The sequence below is a fragment of the Astatotilapia calliptera genome, chromosome 12 (genome assembly GCF_964374335.1).
Source record: "Astatotilapia calliptera chromosome 12, fAstCal68.1, whole genome shotgun sequence".
NCBI lineage: Eukaryota > Metazoa > Chordata > Actinopteri > Cichliformes > Cichlidae > Astatotilapia > Astatotilapia calliptera.
Genome location: NC_137433.1, coordinates 11,194,059 through 11,212,881, shown reverse-complemented (window position 1 = coordinate 11,212,881; position 18,823 = coordinate 11,194,059). Strand labels below are relative to the sequence as shown.

Genomic DNA, 18,823 nt, shown 5'->3' with positions numbered 1-18,823 from the left:
ACACACATACACTTTTTGCCAAGGTTCCAGCTGCAGTCACCAAGACATGTAAATGTATTTAGTAACCCTCTGGGGTCCAGAGTATAATTGGCCGTTTTTGACTACTTTAGATTTTACCTCTATATTTCACCTTTAAAAAAATCTTCTTCTTTTTTTTTTTGGCACAACCTCAAATATCTGAAATTTGAGTTAATTTTTCATTTATACTATATTTGCACAATAGATCTAAATTCAGACAAAAAAAATTCAAAATCCGAGTAGAAAATACTTGTCATTTTTACTGTAAAAGCCACAAACATGTTTAAGGAATTGTTTTCATAACTTGAAATGCGAATAGAAGTTGTACATTTGTAAAAATTATGCACAAGTTTTGCAAACAACTTTATGTTCAGTATAATATATGCAGGTTTTCTTCCTGAATACTATCGTTGTTTATATTTACTGCGGGAAGAAACGGTTTTTATAAGGAAAAACACTAGAAAGCACTCAGTCCCCCTCCCAACTCCCCCAGCCTTTCCTATTGGTGAAAAAATATACCATGTGGACCAATCAAAAAATGATAGGGCAACATAGCATTTAGTTGTTTACGAAGGCGGGCAGGTGTATACATATAGTTTGAGTCTGACGGCTCTTTGTTTGCTTCTCATCTGTAAACTCTGCATACTCTCTCATGTGATTCAGTTTGTTTTGAAAAGTCTCAACAGGATCTTGAGCTTTATTGTGAAAGGTTTACGTGGAAAACAAACAAGCGTACAGCGGAACCACGCGATGGTTTTACCGTCATTGTTGCTAACGAAAACACGTAAAAACAGGCACTTGCCCGCCCATAGTGTGGTTATATTAAATATAAGAGAAAGAGAGAACTTTAAGAAATTAATATAGCCACTAAGGTGACCGTGAAAACGATGAAAAATACTGCTGTAAACAGTTTATTTTACGACATCACGAAACAAACGATAGCGTAATAGGAAACGATAGACATTTTTATATTGTCATTTGATATATATCGTTATATCGAACAGCCCTAACATACACTCTTATATTTGTACATATATTTATTCTTATAATTCTCAGATTTACCCATTCGTATATTTTGCTTGTTCTTATGTTATTGTATTTTGCACACCTCTGTTGCACACACATAAGAATTTCGCTCACATGTGCTGTACCAGTGTACCTGCACATGTTATGTGATACGGGAAATCTCCAATTTTTTTTTATTTTGTTTTTTTTGAGATTAAATAATATACCATTGTAAAGACGATACAAGAGTTCCAGAGGCTCTTCTGGGAGCCAGAGTCGACCAGAAAACGTTTCCCCGAGCTTGAGTCCTCTATGAAGAGCAGCCTTTCCTTATCGGCAGCGGTCACAGCCGCTACAGAGCGCTGGCAGGCTTGTTTCCCTGGGCCTTAAAACTGCAAAGGCGGCACGGTGCTGTCACGCTGATGGTAAAAACACAGGCCTTTAACACAGTGCCGCTGTGCCACTTTATTTTTTAACAAAACACTACGCTTTATGTATAAAGAACTGCCTATTCTACTACTTATTGAAGAAAAAGAATCCACAAAAGATTATTTTTACTTTCTTTTATTTGTTCCAGATAAATTATAAATTATTTTTTAAAAAGCAATGAAATGCATCAGATGTCTCCCATGCTTTCTTTTCTGCTGTAATTTTTTTTTTTGAACATAAATTGGTCTATTGAAAATAAAATGTAGTAAGAACCACTACATTTTTTCAATAGGCCAATTTATGTTTAAGAAAACCCCAACAATCAAATGATCTCATCTGAGCAAGCACTGGGCGACGGTGGGAAGGAAAAACTCCTTTGTCTTAAAAAGAAGAAACCTTCGACAGAACCAGGCTCAGATGGTGCGGCTTCTGTCAAGACCGGTTGGGGGTTAGGTAGTTAAAAAACTACTCTAACGGTACAGCACTACAGCTTTTTGGTGGAAATGGGTGGAAGGATGGGTGTTACACCTCGTTTCATTGGAGGTCTTACAGGTGGTCGGGGTGTAGATTCAGCTTTTTTACAAATAGGTGGCAGAGGGACAGGACTAGGTCGTGGAATTATAACTAGTTGGGTGGGAATAGGTTGTCTGTGAAGGTTCTCAGTCATGGGAATAGGTTGCTTTCCACTTCTGGATATAGGTGGAACACACATCCTACGAAAAGGTGGTAGGTTGTCGGTCGAGAAAGTTTCCTTTTTCGTTGGTTGTGTGACTTGAGGAGCGGGTGTCAACTTTGTCTTTTTCGGTCTAATGGGTGGCAGTGGAGTCCGCTGTAACTGTTGTTCGTCAGATGCATCTTCCCTGCCTACGTAAATGTATTTATGTTCCTCAAAAAGGGCAATGTCTTTTTCAACTTGACTCATTGCCTCTTCGAGAAACATTTTGTAATTGTATTTTTTGTGCTGTGAAGGGGAGATAGTAAAAGGGAGGGACTGATATTCAAAGTTTAGCTCATTAAACCTCCTCTTTAGGCCCTGGAGAATGTTTTGTTTCTCCTGTTCGGCCAGTGGTTTAACTGTTTCCTGTTGTTTTGTTAACCAGGCATCATTGTCCTGCTTAGCCTTTTCTTTCTCTGCCTTTCTTCTACGCAGGTAGCCTGGAACGATTCTGTAATCGTTTTTCTGTAAATAAAAGGGGACAAGTCCAGATTTCTCAAGGAGCTGCTTGTCCCCTTTGCGTGTATCCACACAAGCAGGTTGAGCCATGACTTTCTTCATGCCTGTGTGTTCAGGTTTTTTCCTGAATGTGTGTTCAGGTTTTTCGCCTTCTGGCCTCTGTGGGCACATTTCGCGATGAGATGGGGCCTTAACTGTTCTTGGCACCATGGTCCTGTGTTCATTTTTATATTTATTTTCTAATACAATTGCTTCCCTGTATTTAGAAATATACATTTTAGGTTTGGGTGGAGGAAGAGTACTCTACTTTGGGAGAAGGTTATAAGCGCTTTCATCTGAAAACACAATTCAATCGCTAGCTTAAATTCACCTGCAAGGGAATTCTACAACTGTGTGTCGAGGCACCCCTATTTATAGATTTTTATGGCCTGGCATGTGACATCATGGTGGCCTGGCATGTGACATCATAGTAGCCTGTCTTTGTTCTGTCATTTAAGCCCCACCCCCCTGGTTACTGTTGCTATTGTAACTATTATATTATGAATGCTGGTAGCTAGCATTCCACACACACACATACACTTTTTGCCAAGGTTCCAGCTGCAGTCACCAAGACATGTAAATGTATTTAGTAACCCTCTGGGGTCCAGAGTATAATTGGCCGTTTTTGACTACTTTAGATTTTACCTCTATATTTCACCTTTAAAAAAATCTTCTTCTTTTTTTTTTTGGCACAACCTCAAATATCTGAAATTTGAGTTAATTTTTCATTTATACTATATTTGCACAATAGATCTAAATTCAGACAAAAAAAATTCAAAATCCGAGTAGAAAATACTTGTCATTTTTACTGTAAAAGCCACAAACATGTTTAAGGAATTGTTTTCATAACTTGAAATGCGAATAGAAGTTGTACATTTGTAAAAATTATGCACAAGTTTTGCAAACAACTTTATGTTCAGTATAATATATGCAGGTTTTCTTCCTGAATACTATCGTTGTTTATATTTACTGCGGGAAGAAACGGTTTTTATAAGGAAAAACACTAGAAAGCACTCAGTCCCCCTCCCAACTCCCCCAGCCTTTCCTATTGGTGAAAAAATATACCATGTGGACCAATCAAAAAATGATAGGGCAACATAGCATTTAGTTGTTTACGAAGGCGGGCAGGTGTATACATATAGTTTGAGTCTGACGGCTCTTTGTTTGCTTCTCATCTGTAAACTCTGCATACTCTCTCATGTGATTCAGTTTGTTTTGAAAAGTCTCAACAGGATCTTGAGCTTTATTGTGAAAGGTTTACGTGGAAAACAAACAAGCGTACAGCGGAACCACGCGATGGTTTTACCGTCATTGTTGCTAACGAAAACACGTAAAAACAGGCACTTGCCCGCCCATAGTGTGGTTATATTAAATATAAGAGAAAGAGAGAACTTTAAGAAATTAATATAGCCACTAAGGTGACCGTGAAAACGATGAAAAATACTGCTGTAAACAGTTTCTTTTACGACATCACGAAACAAACGATAGCGTAATAGGAAACGATAGACATTTTTATATTGTCATTTGATATATATCGTTATATCGAACAGCCCTAACATACACTCTTATATTTGTACATATATTTATTCTTATAATTCTCAGATTTACCCATTCGTATATTTTGCTTGTTCTTATGTTATTGTATTTTGCACACCTCTGTTGCACACACATAAGAATTTCGCTCACATGTGCTGTACCAGTGTACCTGCACATGTTATGTGATACGGGAAATCTCCAATTTTTTTTTATTTTGTTTTTTTTGAGATTAAATAATATACCATTGTAAAGACGACACAAGAGTTCCAGAGGCTCTTCTGGGAGCCAGAGTCGACCAGAAAACGTTTCCCCGAGCTTGAGTCCTCTATGAAGAGCAGCCTTTCCTTATCGGCAGCGGTCACAGCCGCTACAGAGCGCTGGCAGGCTTGTTTCCCTGGGCCTTAAAACTGCAAAGGCGGCACGGTGCTGTCACGCTGATGGTAAAAACACAGGCCTTTAACACAGTGCCGCTGTGCCACTTTATTTTTTAACAAAACACTACGCTTTATGTATAAAGAACTGCCTATTCTACTACTTATTGAAGAAAAAGAATCCACAAAAGATTATTTTTACTTTCTTTTATTTGTTCCAGATAAATTATAAATTATTTTTTAAAAAGCAATGAAATGCATCAGATGTCTCCCATGCTTTCTTTTCTGCTGTAATTTTTTTTTTTGAACATAAATTGGTCTATTGAAAATAAAATGTAGTAAGAACCACTACATTTTTTCAATAGGCCAATTTATGTTTAAGAAAACCCCAACAATCAAATGATCTCATCTGAGCAAGCACTGGGCGACGGTGGGAAGGAAAAACTCCTTTGTCTTAAAAAGAAGAAACCTTCGACAGAACCAGGCTCAGATGGTGCGGCTTCTGTCAAGACCGGTTGGGGGTTAGGTAGTTAAAAAACTACTCTAACGGTACAGCACTACAGCTTTTTGGTGGAAATGGGTGGAAGGATGGGTGTTACACCTCGTTTCATTGGAGGTCTTACAGGTGGTCGGGGTGTAGATTCAGCTTTTTTACAAATAGGTGGCAGAGGGACAGGACTAGGTCGTGGAATTATAACTAGTTGGGTGGGAATAGGTTGTCTGTGAAGGTTCTCAGTCATGGGAATAGGTTGCTTTCCACTTCTGGATATAGGTGGAACACACATCCTACGAAAAGGTGGTAGGTTGTCGGTCGAGAAAGTTTCCTTTTTCGTTGGTTGTGTGACTTGAGGAGCGGGTGTCAACTTTGTCTTTTTCGGTCTAATGGGTGGCAGTGGAGTCCGCTGTAACTGTTGTTCGTCAGATGCATCTTCCCTGCCTACGTAAATGTATTTATGTTCCTCAAAAAGGGCAATGTCTTTTTCAACTTGACTCATTGCCTCTTCGAGAAACATTTTGTAATTGTATTTTTTGTGCTGTGAAGGGGAGATAGTAAAAGGGAGGGACTGATATTCAAAGTTTAGCTCATTAAACCTCCTCTTTAGGCCCTGGAGAATGTTTTGTTTCTCCTGTTCGGCCAGTGGTTTAACTGTTTCCTGTTGTTTTGTTAACCAGGCATCATTGTCCTGCTTAGCCTTTTCTTTCTCTGCCTTTCTTCTACGCAGGTAGCCTGGAACGATTCTGTAATCGTTTTTCTGTAAATAAAAGGGGACAAGTCCAGATTTCTCAAGGAGCTGCTTGTCCCCTTTGCGTGTATCCACACAAGCAGGTTGAGCCATGACTTTCTTCATGCCTGTGTGTTCTGGTTTTTTCCTGAATGTGTGTTCAGGTTTTTCGCCTTCTGGCCTCTGTGGGCACATTTCGCGATGAGATGGGGCCTTAACTGTTCTTGGCACCATGGTCCTGTGTTCATTTTTATATTTATTTTCTAATACAATTGCTTCCCTGTATTTAGAAATATACATTTTAGGTTTGGGTGGAGGAAGAGTACTCTACTTTGGGAGAAGGTTATAAGCGCTTTCATCTGAAAACACAATTCAATCGCTAGCTTAAATTCACCTGCAAGGGAATTCTACAACTGTGTGTCGAGGCACCCCTATTTATAGATTTTTATGGCCTGGCATGTGACATCATGGTGGCCTGGCATGTGACATCATAGTAGCCTGTCTTTGTTCTGTCATTTAAGCCCCACCCCCCTGGTTACTGTTGCTATTGTAACTATTATATTATGAATGCTGGTAGCTAGCATTCCACACACACACATACACTTTTTGCCAAGGTTCCAGCTGCAGTCACCAAGACATGTAAATGTATTTAGTAACCCTCTGGGGTCCAGAGTATAATTGGCCGTTTTTGACTACTTTAGATTTTACCTCTATATTTCACCTTTAAAAAAATCTTCTTCTTTTTTTTTTTGGCACAACCTCAAATATCTGAAATTTGAGTTAATTTTTCATTTATACTATATTTGCACAATAGATCTAAATTCAGACAAAAAAAATTCAAAATCCGAGTAGAAAATACTTGTCATTTTTACTGTAAAAGCCACAAACATGTTTAAGGAATTGTTTTCATAACTTGAAATGCGAATAGAAGTTGTACATTTGTAAAAATTATGCACAAGTTTTGCAAACAACTTTATGTTCAGTATAATATATGCAGGTTTTCTTCCTGAATACTATCGTTGTTTATATTTACTGCGGGAAGAAACGGTTTTTATAAGGAAAAACACTAGAAAGCACTCAGTCCCCCTCCCAACTCCCCCAGCCTTTCCTATTGGTGAAAAAATATACCATGTGGACCAATCAAAAAATGATAGGGCAACATAGCATTTAGTTGTTTACGAAGGCGGGCAGGTGTATACATATAGTTTGAGTCTGACGGCTCTTTGTTTGCTTCTCATCTGTAAACTCTGCATACTCTCTCATGTGATTCAGTTTGTTTTGAAAAGTCTCAACAGGATCTTGAGCTTTATTGTGAAAGGTTTACGTGGAAAACAAACAAGCGTACAGCGGAACCACGCGATGGTTTTACCGTCATTGTTGCTAACGAAAACACGTAAAAACAGGCACTTGCCCGCCCATAGTGTGGTTATATTAAATATAAGAGAAAGAGAGAACTTTAAGAAATTAATATAGCCACTAAGGTGACCGTGAAAACGATGAAAAATACTGCTGTAAACAGTTTATTTTACGACATCACGAAACAAACGATAGCGTAATAGGAAACGATAGACATTTTTATATTGTCATTTGATATATATCGTTATATCGAACAGCCCTAACATACACTCTTATATTTGTACATATATTTATTCTTATAATTCTCAGATTTACCCATTCGTATATTTTGCTTGTTCTTATGTTATTGTATTTTGCACACCTCTGTTGCACACACATAAGAATTTCGCTCACATGTGCTGTACCAGTGTACCTGCACATGTTATGTGATACGGGAAATCTCCAATTTTTTTTTATTTTGTTTTTTTTGAGATTAAATAATATACCATTGTAAAGACGACACAAGAGTTCCAGAGGCTCTTCTGGGAGCCAGAGTCGACCAGAAAACGTTTCCCCGAGCTTGAGTCCTCTATGAAGAGCAGCCTTTCCTTATCGGCAGCGGTCACAGCCGCTACAGAGCGCTGGCAGGCTTGTTTCCCTGGGCCTTAAAACTGCAAAGGCGGCACGGTGCTGTCACGCTGATGGTAAAAACACAGGCCTTTAACACAGTGCCGCTGTGCCACTTTATTTTTTAACAAAACACTACGCTTTATGTATAAAGAACTGCCTATTCTACTACTTATTGAAGAAAAAGAATCCACAAAAGATTATTTTTACTTTCTTTTATTTGTTCCAGATAAATTATAAATTATTTTTTAAAAAGCAATGAAATGCATCAGATGTCTCCCATGCTTTCTTTTCTGCTGTAATTTTTTTTTTTGAACATAAATTGGTCTATTGAAAATAAAATGTAGTAAGAACCACTACATTTTTTCAATAGGCCAATTTATGTTTAAGAAAACCCCAACAATCAAATGATCTCATCTGAGCAAGCACTGGGCGACGGTGGGAAGGAAAAACTCCTTTGTCTTAAAAAGAAGAAACCTTCGACAGAACCAGGCTCAGATGGTGCGGCTTCTGTCAAGACCGGTTGGGGGTTAGGTAGTTAAAAAACTACTCTAACGGTACAGCACTACAGCTTTTTGGTGGAAATGGGTGGAAGGATGGGTGTTACACCTCGTTTCATTGGAGGTCTTACAGGTGGTCGGGGTGTAGATTCAGCTTTTTTACAAATAGGTGGCAGAGGGACAGGACTAGGTCGTGGAATTATAACTAGTTGGGTGGGAATAGGTTGTCTGTGAAGGTTCTCAGTCATGGGAATAGGTTGCTTTCCACTTCTGGATATAGGTGGAACACACATCCTACGAAAAGGTGGTAGGTTGTCGGTCGAGAAAGTTTCCTTTTTCGTTGGTTGTGTGACTTGAGGAGCGGGTGTCAACTTTGTCTTTTTCGGTCTAATGGGTGGCAGTGGAGTCCGCTGTAACTGTTGTTCGTCAGATGCATCTTCCCTGCCTACGTAAATGTATTTATGTTCCTCAAAAAGGGCAATGTCTTTTTCAACTTGACTCATTGCCTCTTCGAGAAACATTTTGTAATTGTATTTTTTGTGCTGTGAAGGGGAGATAGTAAAAGGGAGGGATTGATATTCAAAGTTTAGCTCATTAAACCTCCTCTTTAGGCCCTGGAGAATGTTTTGTTTCTCCTGTTCGGCCAGTGGTTTAACTGTTTCCTGTTGTTTTGTTAACCAGGCATCATTGTCCTGCTTAGCCTTTTCTTTCTCTGCCTTTCTTCTACGCAGGTAGCCTGGAACGATTCTGTAATCGTTTTTCTGTAAATAAAAGGGGACAAGTCCAGATTTCTCAAGGAGCTGCTTGTCCCCTTTGCGTGTATCCACACAAGCAGGTTGAGCCATGACTTTCTTCATGCCTGTGTGTTCTGGTTTTTTCCTGAATGTGTGTTCAGGTTTTTCGCCTTCTGGCCTCTGTGGGCACATTTCGCGATGAGATGGCGCCTTAACTGTTCTTGGCACCATGGTCCTGTGTTCATTTTTATATTTATTTTCTAATACAATTGCTTCCCTGTATTTAGAAATATACATTTTAGGTTTGGGTGGAGGAAGAGTACTCTACTTTGGGAGAAGGTTATAAGCGCTTTCATCTGAAAACACAATTCAATCGCTAGCTTAAATTCACCTGCAAGGGAATTCTACAACTGTGTGTCGAGGCACCCCTATTTATAGATTTTTATGGCCTGGCATGTGACATCATGGTGGCCTGGCATGTGACATCATAGTGGCCTGGCATGTGACATCATGGTAGCCTGTCTTTGTTCTGTCATTTAAGCCCCACCCCCCTGGTTACTGTTGCTATTGTAACTATTATATTATGAATGCTGGTAGCTAGCATTCCACACACACACATACACTTTTTGCCAAGGTTCCAGCTGCAGTCACCAAGACATGTAAATGTATTTAGTAACCCTCTGGGGTCCAGAGTATAATTGGCCGTTTTTGACTACTTTAGATTTTACCTCTATATTTCACCTTTAAAAAAATCTTCTTCTTTTTTTTTTTGGCACAACCTCAAATATCTGAAATTTGAGTTAATTTTTCATTTATACTATATTTGCACAATAGATCTAAATTCAGACAAAAAAAATTCAAAATCCGAGTAGAAAATACTTGTCATTTTTACTGTAAAAGCCACAAACATGTTTAAGGAATTGTTTTCATAACTTGAAATGCGAATAGAAGTTGTACATTTGTAAAAATTATGCACAAGTTTTGCAAACAACTTTATGTTCAGTATAATATATGCAGGTTTTCTTCCTGAATACTATCGTTGTTTATATTTACTGCGGGAAGAAACGGTTTTTATAAGGAAAAACACTAGAAAGCACTCAGTCCCCCTCCCAACTCCCCCAGCCTTTCCTATTGGTGAAAAAATATACCATGTGGACCAATCAAAAAATGATAGGGCAACATAGCATTTAGTTGTTTACGAAGGCGGGCAGGTGTATACATATAGTTTGAGTCTGACGGCTCTTTGTTTGCTTCTCATCTGTAAACTCTGCATACTCTCTCATGTGATTCAGTTTGTTTTGAAAAGTCTCAACAGGATCTTGAGCTTTATTGTGAAAGGTTTACGTGGAAAACAAACAAGCGTACAGCGGAACCACGCGATGGTTTTACCGTCATTGTTGCTAACGAAAACACGTAAAAACAGGCACTTGCCCGCCCATAGTGTGGTTATATTAAATATAAGAGAAAGAGAGAACTTTAAGAAATTAATATAGCCACTAAGGTGACCGTGAAAACGATGAAAAATACTGCTGTAAACAGTTTATTTTACGACATCACGAAACAAACGATAGCGTAATAGGAAACGATAGACATTTTTATATTGTCATTTGATATATATCGTTATATCGAACAGCCCTAACATACACTCTTATATTTGTACATATATTTATTCTTATAATTCTCAGATTTACCCATTCGTATATTTTGCTTGTTCTTATGTTATTGTATTTTGCACACCTCTGTTGCACACACATAAGAATTGTCATTTAACCCCCCCCAGTAAGAATAGTTTTTTATGGTATTGAAAATCATGCCCAATAATGTTAATTTACATTAATAACATAGTGTGATGTAAATCCTTGATGCCACCAAACCCTATCAAAACAAGCTGTATCCCCAAACTGTCACCACACACACACACACACACACACACACACACACACACACACACACACACACACACACACACACACACACACAGAGAATCCCTGACAAAAGTTTCTTTGTGTTTGTTTGGCGTAGTGCATTGGTACTGGGGATGCACTCTCTCAGATCTGGCCTCTGTTTTTGAAGCCAGTTCATTTGTCTGTGCGGTATAAATGTGGTGCTGTTGCTTTTTCCTTCACACAGTCATACACTCTGTCCTGATGAATGTATTTATTAAGTTGTGCCCCTTCAAGTGTCTTTCCCTTTGCTGGATAACATTAGTTATTCGCTCAGAAAGTTAGGGATGACTTGAAATTAAAATTATACCGAAGGTCAGGCCATAGCATACTTAAACTGTTACACGGTGTAGTGGTATCAAAAACTCTTCACACATCAATCCTGTTGGCCTTTTTTTTTCTTTTTCTTTTTTTTAAATTTTCCAGTCTGTTTTGTGTGTTAGCCATTTCTGCTGTGTGTTTTATTTTCATCTATTAACTTTAACAAATTATTTTTTACATATTTATTTGCCAACTTTAGCTTTAATAATTCCTTTTATTTGTTATTACCTTCACCAAACTATCTCTGCTGTTTATTCATTAATCCTGTCTAACAGTTTCTATTGAGGCATTACTTTTAGATTTATTTTTAAATTTGTCGGTTACTTTCCATCACCATAATGTGGTGTTCAGAAAAAATGCAGGTCAAAGGGTTTTTTTCCGCCACCGAAGCTACGTCCATGTTTTACCCTGTCTGTTATCCTTTATCTTTAGGTAATCAGTTATACTGTTGTTCATACTCTTCGGCCAACAGTTTTAGCGTTCTCTAGTCTTGCTGCTATACTACCATTTCTCTGTAGTAAAAGTAGAAGTCGTTATAACTGTTCAGCTAATTAGAAATATTTTATCTAACTAGTCACAGCAGACGGAGGCCCCTCACTGAGCCTGGTTCTGTTGGCGGTTTCTTCCAATGTCACCAAGTTCTTGCTCAAAGGGTGTTATATGACTGTTAGGGATTTTTTCTGTATTATTGTAGGGTCTTAACCCCACAATTTAAAGCGCCTTGAGGCGACTGTTGTTGTGATTTAGCATTATATGAATAAAATTAAAATGAATTCAATTGATCTTTTTCGCAAACTGTAAGCTGACTGTTTCCCCTTTCTTCTGTCTTTAGATATTACAGGGGAACACATGGGGTCATAGTGGTATATGACGTCACGAGTGCGGAGTCCTTTGTCAATGTAAAACGATGGTTACATGAAATCAACCAGAACTGTGACGACGTGTGCCGAATATTAGGTGAGTGCGCTCCAAAGAAACACCTTGGCACACACATAAGTTTTTGAACGCTCAAAATAAGCGTCACACTTGCGGAAGCCGATATACCCGCCAAAACGCCGTGCATTTATCGAGACTTTCAACCCCAGGTAGGCTAATTATCAATCTTCGGATCCACATTATGTCAGCAGCTCCACCGTGAACTATGTTAAAAACAAACACCGCTCACGCCTCACAGATGACAGCTTACAGTCCTGCGTAAAGATGAAAGTGACTTCATACAGCTCCGATTTGCAGACGCTGTGCGCAGAGATTCAGGAGCAGAAGTCCCATTGTAAACATATCACGGCAGACCCAACGATGTTTCCATGAACACACTTTACAGCTTCTCTTTATTGACCACTTTTCACACACGGTTGCCGTATGCATACAGCCGGTGTTAAAGCTCACAGCCCGACACATACCAACACAACAGCATAGAGAGCACAGACGTTAAGGCGCCGAGGCGTGATCGCGGGTGCCGCTCAGGTGCGTCCGCCTCCCCTGCAGCGGCGCTGCAGACCACGCCCCGCCACACACATTAACCAGGTAAAATACATATTGTCAGGGTTCCTGGGTCGGTGACCCAGTGTTTTCAGTTTTGTTCATGTTCATATATATATATATATATATATAGCATATAGTAAACAATGAATCTGTAAACGACAGCTGTTGACATTTTTTAAAAATGAATGAAAAAGCATATTTAAATAATCAACATACATGATTTAAATATAAACACACACGTGACAAGAGACAGAACGTGTAGAAGATATATGCAGAAAGAGCTTTCAGTGGTCACCTGATAACATGATATCTAAAAAATACATAGCTCATTTTCCTGTCTGTTAGTTGGACATGCTAACCTGTTAACAAGCTCCTATATTCACCCATACAGTTTGTAGATCATTTTGCTAAAATAGGTAAAATCTCCACTCTTTCAGGGCACTAATAGGCTAAAGGCATATTACAAAAGGTCATTCATGTATTCACAGATTCTCTGTAGTTATTCTGCTGCTCATTCACCTGTAAAAACCACACCAATCATTATTTCAACAGCCTTTTTATTTTGGAACAAAAGCATTTGACGATATGACTTACAGGACGTTACCAAATTCATGAAGCTATATTTGTGAGTTTATTTATCAATATCAGTTTAATGTAAACAGACTGATGTAGTAATAGACAGTAAAATGTTGGTGCGTGTGTAATATATGAGCGTTTATGTTTCTCTACATGGGTAAAAGTACTCCATGTCGCCCTCTGGTGGTAGCAACCAACTATGAAAAGAATGGATGTTGGATCTTAACTAAATGATAAAAAGTTTTATTACTTTGTATTACTTTCTTTAGTTTGGTAAAATTTACAGTTTTAATCCCGTAAGAAAATAAATCACTATCATAGAGAGGGATATTAGTAATTCGTTTGTTAATAACACTTTGTTTGTGTTTGCTAATGTTTCGACAGGAAAATGGTTTTCTACAAAGTTGTTTCATGTACAGAGTAACACACACACACACACACACACACACACACACACACACACACACACACTCGTATGACTTTGCCGGTTTCAGCTGAAACAATTTCAGTGTTTCAAACCATGTTCCAGGATTTTTCCTTTGCCATTTATGAGGTTTCAAGAAGAAGATAAACGACAGATATGAATGTTTGAAAAAGTTATAGATGAAAAGATGAAAAATACTCAAAGGATAAATTCAATTGGTTTATTGTTTTATGAATAAGTTGAAAAAGAAAAAGTTAAACAAGTAAATAATGAAACAAGGTAAAATGAAGTAAGAACAAAACGTCAACAAGTAAATAATGAAACAAGGTAAAATGAAGTAAGAACAAAACGTTAACAAGTAAATAATGAAACAAGGTAAAATGAAGTAAGAACAAAACGTTAACAAGTAAATAATGAAACAAGGTAAAATGAAGTAAGAACAAAACGTTAACAAGTAAATAATGAAACAAGGTAAAATGAAGTAAGAACAAAACGTCAACAAGTAAATAATGAAACAAGGTAAAATGAAGTAAGAACAAAACGTTAACAAGTAAATAATGAAACAAGGTAAAATGAAGTAAGAACAAAACCTCAACAAGTAAATAATGAAACAAGGTAAAATGAAGCAAGCACAAAAAGTTAAGTAAATAATGAAACAAGGTAAAATGAAGTAAGCACAAAAAGTTAAGTAAATAATGAAACAAGGTAGAGGAGAGAAAACCCCAACAATCCCCTCTGAGCACGCACTAGGCGACAGTGGGGAGGAAAAACTGCCTTTAAACGGGCAGAAACCTCCGGCAGAACCAGGCTCAGGAGGGGACAGTCAACTGCCGGGACTGGTTGGGGAGGTGAACAGAGGTGGAGCAAGACGAGGCTACACCTGCTGAGGAAGCAGTAGAGTTCCTCCTCCAGGGCCAGCGGAAGCGTTTGTTCTTCTTTTTCATGCAGTTTTCTACAAGAGCTTTTTTTTCCAGGATGAGGGTTCTCAACTCATCGATGGTTTCTTTGTTTTGTTTCTCAAGCTTCTTGCACGTTTTCTCCACCTCTTCCAACGTTGCTTGTTTTTCTTCAAGCTTTTCCCTGAGCTCTTTGGATGTTTCCTCCTGCATTATCTTGTCCTTGTGCATGTCTGCGTTTCTTTGTTGTACTTCTTTGTACATGTCTTGTAGCTCCTCATTTCTTTTGTGGATATCTTGGAGCGTACGCTGCAGGTCGTCATGTATGTTGTCTTGTTCTTGCTTTTGCGCCTGCATTTCAGTGTGTTTGCGCTTCAAGTTGTTGTATTCCAACAATATCCCCTTAGTGAGCTCGGAGTTGTTTCTCGCCATTTGCTCCATCCTTTTCTGCATGTGCGAGCATTGTTTGTCCAGTTTTTCTTTTTCCCCTTCTAGTTGCTTTTTCTCGTGAAGAAGGTCTTTATTTTGGCGCAGAGTATCATCCACCTTCTCTTTCAGCATTCTGTATTTTTCCTCCGTGACTTTGAGTTTGTGCTCGATGTCTCTTTGCTTTTTCTCCTGTTCTTCCTTCTGTTGGAGGATTTCTTCATTTTTTTTCACAGCTTCATCGAAGTTTGTTTGGAGCAGCCGATTCATTTGGTCCATATATTGGAGATCCCATTCTGTCTTCTCAACAGTAGCTTTGCTGTCTTTAAGCTGGTTGGACATCTCCTTTAGTTCCACGCTCTTTTGCTTGTTTTCCTTAATTAGGAAGACAATCTGCTCTCGGGCTTGTCCAAACTTGATTCCCCAACCCTCATTAATAATATTTATGTCGGGCTGGCGTTTTTGTCTTTCTTCCAGGTTCTTATTTTGCGCTTCCATCTGTCTACACTTCTCCTCCAGTTGAAGTTTCTCTTCTTCAATCTGTTGAATTTTATTCTGGAGATGGTAGTTTTCCTTCTTACTGTCATGTAATGCCCTTTGGACGGCTAAGAGGTCATTTGGGGAAATTGGCCGGCCACGACAGGAAGGAGAAGCGGCGTAATCTTTTTGCCTTTGTTGGTGTCTTGTTGGATACATGTTGAAGGTTGTACACGACAACTCTGAAAAGGTTTCCAAAAGTTTCTGTGGTGAACGTGTGAAGGCTGCAAACACAAATGCTGCGAAGACACGAACTAAAAAACTGCTGTGTGTCACCCCTGTTTAAGGAAAAACTTCAAAGGATCGTGTAGTGACATCATAACTCCGTGAGCCAATGAGATTGTCATGTGACATTTTGGAATGGGGATATTTTTTTTTAAACTGTTTTCAAATTTAACTTAATATTTGACTGTTTCTTAACTGACCTGTTTAGCTGATTAAGAAATGAATTGAAACGAGCATCACTAACGTTATATAACAGACAACAGAAAAAAAAACAGTTTTTTTTCTAAGTAATAGAGGTATAATACATTTTTTAAATTTTTTTTTTAAATTATCCTACTTTTTATAAGAGGGAACATTATTTAAAGAATATGTATTTAATTGGAAATCTCTCTATTCGTCTAAAGGCTATAACAAGAAAGGTGAGCTTCCTGCTCAAAAATGAAATGACCAAAATAAATGGAGCATTTCTCTGCAATTACAAACTCTGTGTAAACAATCTTGGTTTCAAAATAAGGCTAATGCTGGTGAGATGTCATCACAGGTGTAAATATTACTGCAGATGTTACTATGTCAAAGTTTCACAACTGTCTTATGTTTATTTATGTAGGCAAGACCTACTTTTCACTTTTTTGCTTTGCTATATGTTCTTGAGTGTATTAGTTTGCCAGCAGCACGAACATGTACTAGTGTCAATAATAATAGTACGGTGGATTAGAAAACCTGCTCACAAGTTGAATAAACACCCAGGATTGTTTCATCATTTTCATTCAAAACCAATATTTGAGTCAAAATGAGAAAGTTGTTTGTGCTGTCTGATGAAGAAGAAGCAAAATAAAGTGCAGTTTTGATGTAGATGATGTTGTATACAAACTAGAAGAGGAAGATAGTAGGATCTCTGTATCATGCTTTGTCACTTTGTACCATGTAATTCTTTCTATTTCCACCAGGGGGTGTTTTCAGAGGTGGTAGGTGGTAAAAGAAGAGGTCAGCAGGAAGATGGCGAAGAGTGACCAAAGACCAAGAAAAAGAGGCAGTCAGGCAAAGATGAAGAGTATTATATCCCTTACAGACCTAAAGACTTTGACTCTGAGAGAGGGTGAGGCATTAAACTGTTGCATCTGTTTCTTTAAAAAATGTGAATGGCTTTGTGTTTTATGCTGTTTTGTCCTGTGTTATGCGTCGACAGGTTGAGTCTCGGTGGAGAGGGCAGTGCTTTTGAACAGCAGGCCTCTTCAGCTGTCCTTGATCTCATGGGAGATGAAGGCGATCGCCTTAACCAGCAGAAGAAAATGATGAAATGGTACAAATTTCCCTATGTTTGACTCAGTATCCACCAAATGGTCATTTCAAACTATAATTTAAAGTCTTTTTTCCCCCTTCTTTTTTTAGGGACCGTAAGAGGAAGCGTTTTGTGAGAGAAACGGGAAAAGAAGACCAGAAGAAGAAGATCAAAACAGACAGCGGTCAGGTTATCAGTAACAAGAAGAACAGGAAGAACTTGTATCCTTCCAACAAAAATATTATATCGTCATTTGATATATATCGTTATATCGAACAGCCCTAACATACACTCTTATATTTGTACATATATTTATTCTTATAATTCTCAGATTTACCCATTCGTATATTTTGCTTGTTCTTATGTTATTGTATTTTGCACACCTCTGTTGCACACACATAAGAATTTCGCTCACATGTGCTGTACCAGTGTACCTGCACATGTTATGTGATACGGGAAATCTCCAATTTTTTTTTATTTTGTTTTTTTTGAGATTAAATAATATACCATTGTAAAGACGACACAAGAGTTCCAGAGGCTCTTCTGGGAGCCAGAGTCGACCAGAAAACGTTTCCCCGAGCTTGAGTCCTCTATGAAGAGCAGCCTTTCCTTATCGGCAGCGGTCACAGCCGCTACAGAGCGCTGGCAGGCTTGTTTCCCTGGGCCTTAAAACTGCAAAGGCGGCACGGTGCTGTCACGCTGATGGTAAAAACACAGGCCTTTAACACAGTGCCGCTGTGCCACTTTATTTTTTAACAAAACACTACGCTTTATGTATAAAGAACTGCCTATTCTACTACTTATTGAAGAAAAAGAATCCACAAAAGATTATTTTTACTTTCTTTTATTTGTTCCAGATAAATTATAAATTATTTTTTAAAAAGCAATGAAATGCATCAGATGTCTCCCATGCTTTCTTTTCTGCTGTAATTTTTTTTTTTGAACATAAATTGGTCTATTGAAAATAAAATGTAGTAAGAACCACTACATTTTTTCAATAGGCCAATTTATGTTTAAGAAAACCCCAACAATCAAATGATCTCATCTGAGCAAGCACTGGGCGACGGTGGGAAGGAAAAACTCCTTTGTCTTAAAAAGAAGAAACCTTCGACAGAACCAGGCTCAGATGGTGCGGCTTCTGTCAAGACCGGTTGGGGGTTAGGTAGTTAAAAAACTACTCTAACGGTACAGCACTACAGCTTTTTGGTGGAAATGGGTGGAAGGATGGGTGTTACACCTCGTTTCATTGGAGGTCTTACAGGTGGTCGGGGTGTAGATTCAGCTTTTTTACAAATAGGTGGCAGAGGGACAGGACTAGGTCGTGGAATTATAACTAGTTGGGTGGGAATAGGTTGTCTGTGAAGGTTCTCAGTCATGGGAATAGGTTGCTTTCCACTTCTGGATATAGGTGGAACACACATCCTACGAAAAGGTGGTAGGTTGTCGGTCGAGAAAGTTTCCTTTTTCGTTGGTTGTGTGACTTGAGGAGCGGGTGTCAACTTTGTCTTTTTCGGTCTAATGGGTGGCAGTGGAGTCCGCTGTAACTGTTGTTCGTCAGATGCATCTTCCCTGCCTACGTAAATGTATTTATGTTCCTCAAAAAGGGCAATGTCTTTTTCAACTTGACTCATTGCCTCTTCGAGAAACATTTTGTAATTGTATTTTTTGTGCTGTGAAGGGGAGATAGTAAAAGGGAGGGACTGATATTCAAAGTTTAGCTCAT

The 18,823-nt window shown here is 38.4% G+C and overlaps 1 long non-coding RNA gene across 2 annotated transcripts; it reads left to right on the top strand.

The window, feature by feature from the left end:
- The first annotated feature begins 10,802 nt into the window (after positions 1 to 10,802).
- Positions 10,803 to 17,258, top strand: LOC145432225 (uncharacterized). 2 transcript variants are annotated; one of them, XR_013912504.1, is made up of 4 exons: positions 10,803 to 12,212; positions 16,769 to 16,917; positions 17,008 to 17,121; positions 17,211 to 17,258. It is a non-coding gene; the product is annotated as an uncharacterized LOC145432225 (long non-coding RNA). The 2 variants fall into 2 exon arrangements; XR_013912503.1 differs by lacking the exon at positions 10,803 to 12,212 and having other exon boundaries at positions 14,352 to 16,917.
- The last annotated feature ends 1,565 nt before the right edge of the window (positions 17,259 to 18,823 follow it).